The following is a 15,970-nucleotide window of genomic DNA, read 5'->3' on the forward strand; positions in this document are numbered from 1 at the left end:
CATCTAAATATTTTAAACACAAATTAAAATTTTAAAAATGCATGAAAAGAGATTACAGTGTTTAAACTAACCTTAACTCATATGTAGGCATAGGTATAAACCTGCTTTTGAGGATAAATGGTGTCATTATCTTTCTATAAGTTTGCCCTTCCTGATGAAATTATAAATACAAAGGCAGTTTTGTGGATATATGAGGTGTTCTATTTTACATTACTATGAATTTCCATATAATTTTGCTTCTGATTGCACATGCTGAATCTTTTTAAGAAACTCAGTACAGCGATTGTTAGAGTCTGTGGTACTCACCTGACGTAACCGGGGTGGGGGGAGGAGCAGTGTGTCTGCAAGTCAGTTATGTCCCAAATTCCCCCATCTGCCAATCCTACTATGGTACCTGGCATGGCCCTGCTGAGCCCTTATTTGGGGCAAAGAACCACAGGTCCGGTGTAAATTTTAACAGGGAAAGAGAAACATTAAGGCTACCTTAGAATAAATAGTTTATTATAATGAAAGGAGCTCAGTTCTTAGAATCAAGCAGTAGGGTTCGAATCCTGGCTTTACCACTTACTACCTATGTGATCAAGGACAGGTTACTCATCTTCCAGAGTCTGTGTTTCATCATCATAAAATGGCCCTAGTCTTCTGTACCAGAAGGTGTTTGGGGATTGAATCACATGCACGTGGCACATAGAAAGTGCTCAACAAATGTTCCCTTTCCCTTCAGAGAATAGGGGCCATGAGGAATGGGATGGACATGAAAGCCATTTCATGGGCAGAGAGGTTAAGGGATCAGGAAGATGGTCATGGAGATTTCTCTGTCAGCAAAACACCCCTTGGGGCAACTGTGACCATGTGGTGACCACCTGTCCCCCCCCCCCAAACCAGCTCCCTGGGTGAGGGGAATGAATGCAGCCACAAATTTGTTGGTGGCTCTGAACACAAACTGCTTAACTTTCAGTGGTATTGTGGGTTCGCTCTGGTGATGACCTATATTTCTTACAGTTCGCCATTCCCCACAACATGGGAATGATGCCAAAAGGTGTATAACCAGATACCCTCTAAAACTCCAATAACAAAATAATAATGTAATTTGTATATTGCTGCTTTGTACTTCTCCATCCCTGTGATTCTCCAAGGTTTATCTTTTTAAAAATTTGCCTGGCTTTTTCCCCCTTAGCCTGCTGTATCTCTGTGTGCTAGAATATTCTATTCCTTTGGCTTCTTTCCAGTCTTTAGAGTGAGAACTCAGTCAACATTGGCAATTTCCCGCCTGCCTACCAGCTACCTCTGGGAACCAGGTGCTTTTTCTTTTTACGTTTCTTTTCCATTATCTTTCTCTACATATACGTGTGTGTGGACACACACATGCACACATACGCCTAACATGTTCCGGGCACCGAAATGGACATTAGAGACACAGTGAAGAAAAAAACACAATTCTGGCCCTTTAGCAGCTGGCATAATTGATGAGATATATTTTTAAAATGCTGACAATTTCAGAACACTGTGTGCGCAGGAAGCTTTGGGAGCCTGTGAAGAGGCATCTAAGTCAGTCTGGGTTTTTCTAGAAAAGCTTCCTGAGTAGGATGATGCTTAAGTTGAATCCTCAAGGACCAGGGGGTATTACCCAGGAGAAAAAGGAAGCAGCCTGTGTAGAGACACAGAGAGAAGAAGTGAGAACATTATTTTGTTTCTCAGAACAATTAATTGTCAGGAAGCGTTGACTGTTTATAAGGGAGGCAGGAAATGAGACTGGAGGGGTATCAGCAGCTCCCTTTCAACAAGCCCTTTGAACCTCACTCAGCCTTGTTGACTACTCCACCTTGACTGATGCGGAGTTGGTGTGTGATGGGGATGCAGGACAGGTTAACGATGATGTTGAACAGGAATATTCATTGAGGAGCTGCTCAGTGTTTAGGCTCTACAACCGGTCCTTCAAAAAATTTTTAAATGTTGCGTATTTATAGTATTATTCATCAGCTAAATTCTTTAAACTCTAGGTTCATTTGTTGAGGCCCTTACTTGCCTGAAATATTCGTTCTTGTATCTTGTACCTAGGTACAGTCTGGCATGAAGTAGGCTTGTAACAAATGTTTGCTGAATGAATTAGCTATTAAACATAGCCCTGCTCTGCAATGGGAAAAGCAAAGGAGGATGACTGGGGTAGTACAGAAGCAGGGTCTCCCCGCCCCACCCCATACCACCCGTTACCACCCCCCTCTCAGCACACAGTGGCCTCTTCCTCCTTCCCTCTAGTAACCACTGAGGAAGAGAATAAAGGGCGGAAATCAGCAGGGCACCTCCAGAGCACCTTTGACTATAGATGTGTCTAATTTAGTCAACCTAAAAGAGTGAATCATTAACAATTAAATAATAACTGAGAAATGGTCCAGTAGAGTGGCGATGAGCTATACATGTATCTGGAAAATTGCCTTTGTTGAGTGGAGAACTAAGTTGAGATGTCTCTCTTGTAAAAATATAAAAAAATATGATTTTTAAATCTTGAATATTTCTTTCCTTCTTTTCCTCCTTTCCTCTCTTCCTGCTTTCGTTCCTTCCTTCTTGCTATGTCTTAATGTCTATAACTTATTCCAGAGGATTAACTGAAAAAGTGATAAGTGATAGTCTCATGCTTGAGCATGAGAAATTATGTTAGCTGCCTCTATTCATCTCTGTGGGTTCAGGGGTTGGATATCTTTTGCTATTTTATTTTAAATGTTCATTTATTTTTGAGAGAGAGAAAGAGAGAGAGAGAGAGCACGTACATACCTCCACACGTGGGGAAGGGGCAGAGAGAGGGAGACAGAGGATCTGAAGAGAGCTTTATGTGGGGCTTGAGCTCACAAACTGAGAGATCATAACCTGAGCTGAAGTTGGATGCTTAACCAACTAAGCCATCCAGGTGTCCCCATTCTTGTGCTATTATGAATGTCCATCCACTGCTTGAATGTAAGATCAAACACCAGAAAGAAAGCTGCTCTGAAACTTGGCTTCTTGGAAGGGCTTAACAAACCTTTCTAGACAGGCAGAAAGGAGACACCAGAAAGAAAAAGATACTGAAGGATGTAGGAGGAAATTAAAAGTATTCAATATGTTGGTGATTAGAAGAACATGATATGGAGAAGAGGATGAAGAATATTAAATTCTGCATCCCTGGAGTTCTGAGGAAAGGCTGAGTTTATTCCTCTCAGAGTGGTGAAGCTGGAATCCTCTATGAGAACTAGCACTCTGTGCCTTACAGAGCAATGGAGAGGATTAACGTCAAGTAGCAGGTTTTAGGTCTCCTGTTACTGGTCCAAAAGGGATATGGGACACAGCAAGAAGTGCCCAAGATGGTTTAATAGAAAACTGCAGTGTCTCCCACGATTTGCACGAGACAGGTTCATGAATGAAAGTCTTTAAAGCTGTGTTTGGCATGCGGTAGCTCTTAAGTAAGTGTTGATTATTTTCATTATTATCACTTTTCCTTCACAGGCCGTAGGATGTGATGCAGGGCTGTAGAGATTCAACAAACCCATTACTTCTCTGTTGGTGGGCTCTACCAGCAACCTACCCTTGCACTTTTCCATCCCCAAATTTCTCCATTACCTGTGAAAATCAGGGCGAGGAATCTCAAGAACTCCTGAACCTGAATGCCATTTTCATTTCTCCTTCTAAGATCATGATCATAATTTTGAAAGAGAAAAGGAAACCTGGAAAGGTCTCATCTGGCCCCAGAGACACTGTTAGACTGAGTTTTCTCAAATGTGGCTCGTGAAAGCAAAATGACAAGAGGCTGAGCACATGCCAAAACACCAGGAAGTGTAAAGAATAAAGTAAAAGGGCAAGAAGTCTCACCGGTTAATTAAGAAGACTTGCAGGTACAATTTGAGGGGGGAGAGGAAAAAGGCCTATGAACTAGATATGAGGAAGACTGTCAGCATGGCACAGGACACAGTGATGAGGGAGGTGCTCAATAATTTGCTGACAGAAATAACAGGGGAGATGTTTGAGAACTATATCCATGATCTCCGATTATATAGAGACTCAAGATAGTAAATTAAGATTCTGGAGTTTCAGAACCAAAATAGACTAGAACCAAATCCATGAGAACCAAACCCAGTGCCATTGAAAACACTGGGAATTTATGGGCCAGAATTAGAACAACATGCAGAGATTTATCTTGCCCAAAGGAAACTGATGAAATAGAAATGATGGACATGCCCCAGAGCCTCGGTTATTTCTGGAAATCTGCAGAATTGGAGCATACATGCACAGTGGAGAACACTAATAACATAAAAGTAGAGCAAATACAAGTGATTTGGGGGTAGTGGGTGAGGGCAAACTGTGATTTCTTTGGCCAGATGAACAGTGCATATGCTCACGTGACAGTTGAAACAGAGTCCAAGCATGGCAGCAGCCTGGGCAGATCGCACCATCCAGGTGTCCATTGACCTTTCCTTCTGCTAAAAGGTGAGGATTTGATAACTTGCTTTGGGGAGCACACCATTGACTGGAAGTCATAAACTGTCAAACTATGAATACGATGCTGATCCCTCGGAAAAAATTTCAGAAACTGTAATTCAATAGACATGTTTAGGTATGTGATAAAATGAGCCAGGTGTTAGATGGGTATACAAAGATGAGTAAAACAGACAAAACCTTGCCTTCTAGTGGAGGATACAGATGTTAACTAACCGAGTCTCTGTCTGATTATTTAAAATTTTTTTTAAATGTTTTATTTATTTCTAGGTGAGAGAGAGAGAGCATGAGCAGGGAAGGGTCAGAGAGAGGGAGACACAGACTCTGAAACAGGCTCCAGGCCCTTAGCTGGCAGTCAGCACAGAGCCCGATGCGGGGCTCGAACCCACGAACCGTGAGATCATGACCTAGGCGAAAGTCGGACGCTTAACCGACTAAGCCACCCAGGCGCCCCTCTGTCTCATTATTTAAATTGCAATTGTGAGACCCGTTACAAAAGAGAAGAAAGGGTGAAGTGAGTCAAAACAGGAGGACCCCCTGGGCTTGAGGAGCAAGGAGCTCCAGGAAGACCTCCCACAGGAAATAACATTATGTTGCTATTGGGAGAATTTCCTTGGCAGGAAGGCCCTGAGATGGAACATGGCAGCGACCCCAGGGTGCGTCTGTGGAGGGTAGGAATGAGGAGGAGACTGTGGGAGATAAGGCTTCATCATGGGTTTCTAAACTTACATTATTCCCCATTAATGTAAGGTTACAGGGTCATGTGAGTTTCAGAAGACCTCTCCAGGGGCATTCCACAGGCCTCCATCCTTATGGTGGGTGCTGCCACATGGTGAGAATGATTTTGAGTGTCTGCAGAGAGCAGAGCTAGGACTCAAGTGTGCCTGCTACAGAGATGCAAAGTATATGAGAGGTCCTTCTAACAGCTAGTGCCGCCCGGCGAAGGGAAGTCCTGCCTACCTGGGAGAAGAGAGCTGCTTTACCTGAATGCCCGCAAAAGGGTCAAGTGCAGGCCAGTGAGCACCTTTCAGGACAATCTTGTCAGAAGGGAGTCCTTCCATTTGGAGAGTTGGGCAATGTAAAACAATACCCACCCATGGAGCCCCGACCCCGTGGTAGACATTGTTTGTTTAGGCTTCAGGAACACAGAGCTAATGAAGACTACCCCCTCATTGGTCAAGTGGCAGAGGAAAGTAGGACGCCATGTGAAAAATGTTCTCATGCATGCTGTGCTTTCAGCCTTCGACAGTCTCTTGCCCAATCGTTCCCTAGTGTCCTATCTGACTCCACCGAGAACATCCTTACTCACACCTGCAGCTAACATCACGTGCACTGGGCCTCACCTGCACAGCCTGGTTATGGGGATCATGTAGTCCCACAGTTTTGCTTCCCTTTCTATCCCCACTAGCTGCTTTTTTCCTGCCATTTATGGTTCTACATGAACCTGGCACTTGATCTCTGATCGCAACTCTGTTCTTAATCCTCTGCCAGCCCCTTGGACCGAGACAGGTTTGCTTTTTCACTCTGGGCCCCCATCTGGGCACAATGCATACTGCTTCTTTGACTCCCTCCAAATGCTCTTGGCCACTCAGCCCCCAGCTTCCCCACAAGCTCCCTGGCATCGTTCCCTGGGGAGAGATGACCCACGAGTGCTGGAAGAGTCATTTGAGAGCCATGGGAGCATTTGCGCTGCCTCGGGAGATCAAGCATCAGGGTTGAGGAGGAGTTCTTCTGAAGAAGGACTGGGAGGGACTTTCAGTCAGGATATTCTAATCCCTCCTGTCTATGCAGATATAAACGGCTTCGTCTTTGGGCAGCAGAGCGCAGAGCACGCTGACACTGGGTGTCAGATCCAAACCTGTGACACCCCCAATTGCTGTTCCTCTCCGTATCTCAGCCCAGTTTACTTCTAGAGCATGAACATATCTGCCATCCTGACCCTCTAAGGACAGAATTCTGAAAATGAGGTAGGATGGGACTGTGATTTGGCTTCTCAGAAGAAAACTGTAGAGATAGACAGTTTCATCTAAATTGATCGCTTCGGTGACCATTAACTAGAGTTCTGTTGTGTTGCACACTAGGGCTCTTCATTTTCGATTTATTCAAACAAGCTATCGGTGGGAAGGCCACTTGGGAAAGAGAATTATTCAGAAAACTGGACACTGAAATTGCTACAGGCCGCACTCTGCTTTTTGTGGACAGTCTTGGAGAGAGCAAGTTTCTCTGTCCTGCTGCCCTGGCCTGGGAAATCTCAGAGCGTGATGCTCACCGAGGCCCCTTGGCACTCAGCCTCCTGATCACACACTGCGCCCAAGTCAAGAGAATATCACAGTCTCCAAGGTGAACCTGTGTGATTTTCCTCTTTGGAGTCTTTTACCTCACACTTATCTTTGGCAAATGTTTTCATATCGGAATTGTCAAACGGAAAGGAACGAAGAAAGGAAGTGCTGTTGAGGTGTCATTTATAGTGGAGGATTCTAGAGTGAAAGTAGGCTCCTGGGATGGAGAGAAAATTCTCACTGGCACTTGGCACAGTCGAGCTACCCAGACGGCTGTTGCTCAGCTTCACGTCTAAGGAGATATTTCAGAAAGCAAGGGGCATAGGAGCCCGCTTGTCTTGGAACACGTTTGGGCCCTTGGATGGATATACGCCCCTCTCTGAGAGGCTCTAAAACAGTGCAGAGTACCAGGAACACCTCTGGGCACATCTGGAACAGACAGAAGATCAGCAGCCCTATGAGTTCTGAAAAGAGATTTGGGCTAGAGGCCAGGACACCTGCATTCTCCTCCTCCTCCTGCCGTCATAATTAGCCGTGTGACTTCAGACCCATCATAGACTGTAGGCCTCATGTTAATCACTTGTAAAATGTGGGTTGACCCATCAGAACCTTTTCTTGTGGGATATTCTAGAATTCTATATATAACTTGCTTCCAGGTACCTAATAGCAGCTTGGGGCTAACTGCTTCAGGAAAGTTAACTTGATACAAAAGGAAGCTCAGGACTCGATAGATACTTATTTTCAATAATCATTACCAGAACCAAGGTTTAGATATTACTGCTCTGGGTCAGAGAATTTCCATGATTTCATATATATATGATAGATATAAATATATTGCTAGTATAGATGATGGGATGTGATCTCATGTTTGTTAAATAAAAAAAGAATATGCAAAGAGTACAAATAACTCCTTGAGAGGGTTTGATGGGAGATATTTTCCAAAATTGGGATTATGGGACCAATTATGTTATAAGTTGAATTGTGTCCCACGAAAAATGATACATTACAGTTCTAACCTTCAGGACCTGTAAATGTGATCCTATTTGGAAATAGGGTCTTTGCCAAAGATAAAATCATGAGAGTAGGCCTTACTCAATATGACTAGTGTCCTTCTAAGAAGAGGGAAATTTTAGGGCACCTGGGTGGCTCAGTTGGCTATGCGTCCAACTGCAGCTCAGGCCATGATCTCACAGTTCATGTGTTCTAGGTCTGCTTGGGGCTCTATGCTGAAAGCTCAGAGCCTGGAGCCTGCTTCAGATTCCATGTCTCCCTCTCTCTTTGCCACTCCCTGTTCATTCTCTCTCTCTCTCTCTCTCTCTCTCTCAAAAATGAATAAACATTAAAAAGAAGAAAAAGTAAGTGTATTAAAGAAGAGGGAAATTTGAACACATCTGCACAGAGAGAACAGTATGTGAAGGCAGAGATTGAGGTAATGTATCTACAAGCCAAGAAACACCAAAGTTGTCTGCTGTCACCAGAAACTACCAGAGAGGCATGGAACATACTCTCTCTCCGAGAATCTTAGAAGGGCTGCCACCTTGATTTTGAACTAGGCTTTAGAACTTGAGAGAGTAAATTTCTAATTGTGTTAAGTCACCTAGTTTGTGGTCTTTGTTATGGCAGGTCTAGGAAACTATCCAGGTGAGGAGTAGTCTCCAATCCAGTCATCTTAAGTTAAACACTGTCTTTTGACTTTCTAGTTGCGTGGGGGCAAGTTACTTAACATCCCTGAGACTCAGTTTTCTTATCTATAAAATAGAGATATAACTTCACCCACCTGATAGTAATGTTGTGATGATATAGTGAGGTAACCCTTGAAAAAGGGCCAGCGGTAGATTGTGATCCATATTAGATGAAGTCATCTCCTTGTATTTGTATCTGAACCAGAAACTGTCTCTTAGGGCCTTTGAACATAGGGACGATATCTCATGCCATCTCACCTAGCATTAAGTGCTGAATGTGGTAACTGCTCAGTAACGATTTTCTCCCGTTAATAACACCGATACATATTAATTTTGTCAAAGCCCAAATGAGTATGAGTGATGTTGGACATGTCCTCCTCTTAGACCCTCCTCTCAGCTCTTCTTGGATTTTTCTAACATCGAGCTGAGGAAAGGAAGAGGGAACACAGGGTGGGGGGTCAGATCCTAGTTGTTATGGGTGGTTATGTGCTCCTTGGAGAAGTTATACCTCCCTACTGTGCTTCAGTCTCCTCCTCTGTAAAATGAAGGGGAGGGGGTGGATTTGCCTTGCACTCTGCCCTCCCCCAGGGAGGGGCTGGCCACACCTGCTTCTTGCCTCTCAAGTTCTGCTCCCCACCCTCTCCAACCCTCCCTCTCTAAGGAGCCCCATTGTTTTCAACTCTAGCTGCATGAACAATATACCTTAAGGAGAGTTATAACTAACAGTTTTAACATTTTACGCATACACTCCATGTGCACAAAAATAATCAGCTCAATAAAAGCAACATCAAGGGCCTGGCTGAACCCTGATCATTTCAACTAGTGTGGAAACTATGGACTTGGCAGCCCCAGACTGTATTGATGTGGGAATCACTGGATTTGGGGGCACATCTTATAAAACACGTGCTTTGGCTGAGGAGACTCCCTTGGCAGTAGATGTTGTGGGCGAGGCCAGTTTCAAAGTCCAGGCTTCACTGTCAGTTGGCAAACATTTCAAGTGTGTCAGCTGCACACTTGTGGAGTATGGAGAACTGTAGAGGAAGAGCCGAGCTGAGAGCCCTGGGGAGAGGGGGGCTAGGGAAGAGTGATAGATGAGGTGTGTTCCGTGAGGATAGTACAAATTGTTTCCTTTTAACAAGACATAAACCTTACTGAAAACATCATCTGTTTCTGGCTTGCTAATTAAGCTTTTGCCTTTCCTCACTTAGCTGAAGCTTTGATGGCCCTAAATTTCCTAAAGGCCTTGTTAAGAAAAATAAAACTAGGGTTTAATTGAATGAATTATACTACCTACATATTATTTTTTAGGCTCTCTAGGGGATGCCCCACTGTTATGCATTCATTCATTCATTCATTCATTCGACTGCTTTGGGTGGCCCCAGGCACACCCCTGGATACCTGTGTTAGGTACATGGTGGCTACAACTAATTAAGATGATCAGAAGTCGTTTTCTATGTTCTGGGGGTCTCCGTTCTAGCGCTGGAGCTGGCATAGAGCCTAGACTAAGACCTGTCTTGCCCTCATGAGCTAGCTTGCCATCCTGTTGGAGGAAAACGGAAGACTGATTTGCAGCCCTCCCATAGGGCTGTTACTGTGTTAGTAACAGTATAACCAGAACAGTAATAGTCATGGAAATCATACTAAGGCTCACAGCTAACATTGATCATTTACTATGTGCCAGCTCATAAGTGATTTAAGTAGTTATGTTATTTAATCCTCACATAAACCTCATGGAAAAGTTGCTACTATTCTATATAGATGAATAGACGAGTCCATTCTACAGATGAGAAGTCACATAAGTTAAATAACTTGCCAGGCAGGGCACATGTATGAAGGAGGGGGCGGCACTGGGGTCACAACCCAGGTGTTCTGACTCCAGAAACTGCCCTCATGATCCCTTCTCTGCACTGCACACATAAACTCCATTTTAACAGTGGTACCAACTGCAGCTTTATATACATAAAGCTAGATTATTCATTTTTACAGGAGGATTTCATGAAATGTTTCTGTAAATAGCAAATGCTCTTGGCACATTGAAAATAAGGTTCAGTTGGCAAAAGGTCGACTTATGCATTTGTCTTTGGGAACATATCTATTCTATACCAGAAAGTTCACCTGATATAAAATTGTAATCAGCTTATAGACATAGCAGACAGATGACACAGTGGATGGTTCTGTTCCTCTACTCACAAAAGCAACTTTATTGATATTTTTTAAATACAGAAGAATATAATGAAGAAAGCCAAAATGTAAGTTATCTGTAAATACACAGATACCCCCATCTGACCTTTATTCTTAGGCATCTATTACTTTTATTTTTTTAATGCAGAAAGTTATAAAATAAAAAATAAAAGATCTTTTTTCCATCTTAGGCCCCCGCTATTAAGTACTGTTCCTCGCTCATCCTTGAGGAAACTGTGTGGAACTGAATGTCTCTTGAGGAGTCTAGAAGGAGTGAAAGGTCACTTTCTGTTGTATGCTGAGTCCCCTTCATCCCGAGGGGATGAAATCACAGAAATAAATATCACTTTATTCTGGGCGTTAAGTGTAAGGTGTAGGTGGAAAGAAAGATGGTCAGGACCTAACCATTAGGTCTCCTGACCTTTCCCAGTTATCAGAGCTGTCTCCATCTGAATCTCATGGCGATTTGGGCCCTTTGGTCCCTCATTAGGCTTCTAGGCTATAGGCACACACCCCCATGCCATCTAGTAGAAACACGACTCATGTGTCTTTACGAGTTGCCCTCCCCTATTTCCTCATTTTTTTTTTAATGTTTTATTTATTTCTAGGAGACAGAGAGAGACAGCATGAGCAGGGGAGGGTCAGAGAGAGAGGGAGTCACAGACTGAAACAGGCTTCAGGCTCTGAGCTGGCAGTCAGCACAGAGCCCGACGCGGGGCTCGAACCCACGAACCGCGAGATCATGACCCAAGCGAAAGTCGGACGCTTAACCGACTAAGCCACCCAGGCGCCCCGTATTTCCTCATTTTTATCCTTACAACTCTGAGGGGAAGATTTACACTAAAATCCAGTGCACATTCTCCTTCCTATGTATTCTTCCTTCATGTTTTCTCTGCTTTCCCTTGTCTGTTGGTTCTTCCTTTCCACTTTCTCCTTCTCCTTCTTTCTTGAACACTGTGCATTTCTGCTAAATTTTAGACCCTTGCCATTTTCTCTGAACACGAACCGGTATACCTGACAGCATATAATATTGGAGTTTGTGTGCATGCGTCTTTCCAACAGTTGTCTCTTGCTCGCATGATTCTGGTTAAGTCCTTAACAGCATGTACAAATCCTTTGTGGGAGATATCTAGAGTCAAGAGTCCTCACTCTCATCCTACCGACCATCACTGAGTGCTTCTTTCATCAATACACCATTGCTAGGCGTGAAATGGGGTATTTAGGATTTTAAGAGCCAAATGTAAATGTGCTTAATGAGCCTCAAGGGAGCTGTGGCATGGCCAGGGAAAAAAGGCTTTTAGCAGCAAATGCAGACAAAAGTATTGGATTTCATTCTCTGGGTCTCCTGAAAAGTCAAAGACAAAGAAAATGGAGATCCTGGCCCCTGATGGGGTAGGAGTCAGTCAAAACCTAAAACCCAAGCAACTGGAGTCTCTTGACATTTTTCTCTTTGGTAAAGAATTCAACAAATGGTCGGGGGGACAGATGGAGTACAATGATTTGGTCTGATAGTCTGAAGCCCCGGGTACGGTCGGAGACACCTTAAAGGAGCTCAGAGAAAGAAGCAATGGAGAAGAAATCTTTGCGATAGTTTTCGGATTCTGAGCAGTGACTTTAAAAATTTTTAGATTTTTAGATGAGTTTAGAAAAACTCATCTGAGTATTCCAAATCTGCCCGAAATCTCTTTTTGGCTCTGTCAAAACAACATTCTTTGTCTCCTTACTAGTAAATATGAAGGCTAGTTCAGGCATCTCAGTGCATTAGAAATCTGTTGAGTGTCTCAAATTTGCTCTGCTGTAGCTCGGGGCTGGAGTCTGGGAGACTTCCTGCCTCTGACAACTGTTTTATGCCTGCCCAGGTTGGGCCAGCTCTTCCTAAGTGTGTTAAAAGTGGTATGTTTCTGAATATAACAATGCTGATACTTGATCCTGGCAGAAAAAGAAGTGAAAAATAACTCATAAAAAAAATTTTTTTTTATGGCTTTAGGCGAGTCAGTAACTCTGGGCAATCGTATGGTTTACATTCCGCAACAGCTGAGCCTCCTGCATTCTCCTCCCCTGGGAGGCGGAGAAAAGTGGGGTCACCCACACTGTTTGCCTTGATACCCACAACGCTCCTACGCTCTGGTTTGGAAACTTGCGTCTGGCTGTGTCCACGCTCAGCCCACACTGTGCCTCTCTCGGCATCCCTCCTGTCTAGTTTCATTCACTTCCTTGATCTATTTGTGTACCTATGTACATTGCTGACAAGCCCTGGGAAGTCAGGGGTAGTGTCTCTTTTGTTATCATTCCAAGCACTGAACACTGAATTTTGCCCGTGGAAACTACAGGGTAGATATTTGCTAAATGGTAATAATTTCTTAAAGAAAAAAATTCACACATTTTTGTCTTTTGATAAGGACCCTATTCTCTTGACAAGTCTGGCTGAATTTAAATTCTTACTACTACTATGGTGATGTCTCACTTAAAGTTTATGTGCTTATGAGCCTAACTCCTATGATTAAAAAAAAAATATATATATATATTTAACTAGAGGAACATGGGACAGTGTATGCCAGAATAAAACACCTAAACTCTTGGTGTCTCAATTTTTCTCCCTTTTTGAAAGAATGAGAAGAGTTACTAGAAGGCACAGAAATGTAAGAACAAGAGTGATAGGGGATGACTATTGCCATGCTGGCTCACTGGCTGTGTGATCTCTGACAAGTTACCTGAACTCTCTGAGCTTCAGTTTCCTTCCCTATCAGTCAGGGCTAAGGTCTAATTTACAGAGCTGTGATGAAGCATGAATGAAATTCAGTGAGATGATACACACGTAGCCTTGAAACCGTGCAAGTGTCCAATGAAGTTCATTGAGGAGGACTGACTGCTTTTGGGGAAACACATAGAGATCTAAGACTCCACAGGGATCCCTCCAGGGCGGGCAGATCGCTGGGGTCTGGGATGGACAAAGGGCCACGTATCTTGCTGCCGGTCTGTATCTTGAGGTGAAAACACAGTCTCAGAGGATAAGGTCAGAGGCTACCGGCGAAACAGATTGTGGGCCTGGAGTGCTGGCCTTGCTTGGTATTTCCAGGCCCAGGTACTCAGAGGCGTGGAGCAGTGGATCTAGAGGGACTGCAGGCTGGGACAGAGGTTGTCTCAACACCAACAACTCGGTGCTGGCAGCCTGTGCTCCCCGTGGGACTTTAGAATGCCTTGGAACTCTGAAAGACTTAGAGACGTGGCCCAACACTGGGCACCCTTAGAATGACTGACGCTGTGTTTTCCATCCCCCAGGCAGGAAGGGAACTTGAAATTAAATTGTTTTCTAGAAAATAAAGAGATGCAGTATTTCTTATATATGTACTGTCCGTATCATTAGAAATATTAGATCTGCCACAGATTTTTACTTGGATGTTGGCTCTATTTTCACATTATTTACGAGCTTTGAAGAGAAATGAATTTTTAAAATAATATAACATTAGATCCATTCAGATTACATATTTGGCAGCTTTATAAAGTAGTCTCCTTGATTTTTAAATAACTTTAATAGCCTGATTCTCTGTAAGTTATGACTTTTACCCTCTGATATGACATGGCCACCTCAAATCTTATGTAAAGGCAGACAGATTAAAATACGTACTGATACGGATAAATAGAGAGTAGATCAGTAATGTAATAACACCCAACATAATGGCCTACATAATTATAGATCATCAATAGATATTTGGGAAATGAATGAATGGGTAGATTCTGACCAATTGTTAGAATTACTGACAAAAATGTAATTTTTATTCACCTTAGCACTAGTGTTAATAAACTTTATTATATTCTGATGTTTGTAACGGTAAGTCATTGGTGACAATGCTCTATTAACCAGGATATATTCTTAATCAAAATAGACCATTTCCTGGTGATACTGAATAATAGAGAATTTATAGAATTAGGTGACACTGTTGGTGGGTATCTCAGTACCTCACAAGCTGAGGGCAATGTTGCCCTTAGATGACATTGAGAAGGGGAAGAGTTTGCTCCTCTTGCTCATATTTCTTCTCCCCTGTGTAGCTCTCTGTCTTTTGATGAGGGCTTCACCTTTTATACGGCCCTTGAATGACAAGGGCCCTTTACTATAGCAGCCCGTCTCTTGCTTTTTCCTTGTTCCACTCTTTAATCGTCTTGGTAAAAGATTTGTGTACAAAGATACTCTCTGCTGTTTTAGATATAATGATAAAAAACTAAATTAAGCCAAATATCCAAATAAATTGTGAGTTATTCTCAAATGGCTAACATGCAACTATTACAGATGATGTCTTAAAAAATTATTTAATAGCCCAAGAAAATATCAGTGTCACTAAGTCAAATAAGAAAATAGCATATAGTTTAGACATGTGGTTCTGTGGGCACGTTAGAGTGGATTTTGGACTATGAAGAGGAAATCCTGGATAACAGTTGCCTCAGAGAATACTTGGTCAAGAATTTTTCTCTAAGTGGAGTTTTTGAAAAGTATGGGGGTAGGGGATAGTGACTTCGAGGTCACTCTCTTTCACAAACACCTGGAATGCAGTCTTTCTATGTTGCTAGTTTAGGTGTAAGGTAGAGCTGAGGTGAGCTGGGGTGGGGGTGGGGGAGGTTGATATCCTTGTTTGAAAATTGCTGTACTAGAATGGAGGCTGAAATAAGACTCTCTCACTTTGGCTTAGAGGTGAATCAAAGGAATATCTATGGGTGGGGTAAAGAATTTTTGTGGAAAATAGTTTTGGATTTCTTTTAATCCAGAGGTAAATGACTGATCAAGAAAGCAGATTATTAAACTGTGCACCAGTCATTATGGTTCTCTCTTGGTAGAGCTGTGGGTTTTTTCAATTTTGTTTTCAAAAACTTTATTTTCTAATTTCTCTGCAATGAGCATACATAAGTTTTATAATAATAAAAAAAATAACATACAAGCATAAGTTTGCTTGTATGCCTAGCCCTCATTGGCCCATGTTTCTAGAACTAGATCACACATTCACATGCAAATTATAATGAATTTGTGGCTCCCCACCTCCCCCAGGCCCACCTCTCCCAGGCAGGGACTTTGGCTCCTCAATTGCTCTCAAGGTTTTCAGAAGTCTTCCAGTACTTTCTTCTTTCTAATTTCCCTGTCAATCCATAGCGTACAGGCAGGTACGCTTCTGGTTCAGGGTAACTGGCCTTTCCTGGTGACACTGTTGACTTGCATCATGGCCCTGGTCAGGGGAGAGGAACACTGTTCCTTCCTTTACCCCTTTCCTCAGCATGTTCTAGGATCATTCTTCAAATTTCCAGAAGCATAGCTGAGAATAAGTGGGATAATTTTACAAGGCTTTAGTGAAGTCGTGGGGCAATGTGAGGGGTGTGGGAGAG

Source organism: Hyaena hyaena, unplaced genomic scaffold (assembly GCF_003009895.1).
Source record: "Hyaena hyaena isolate Hyena2069 unplaced genomic scaffold, ASM300989v1 scaffold_246, whole genome shotgun sequence".
NCBI lineage: Eukaryota > Metazoa > Chordata > Mammalia > Carnivora > Hyaenidae > Hyaena > Hyaena hyaena.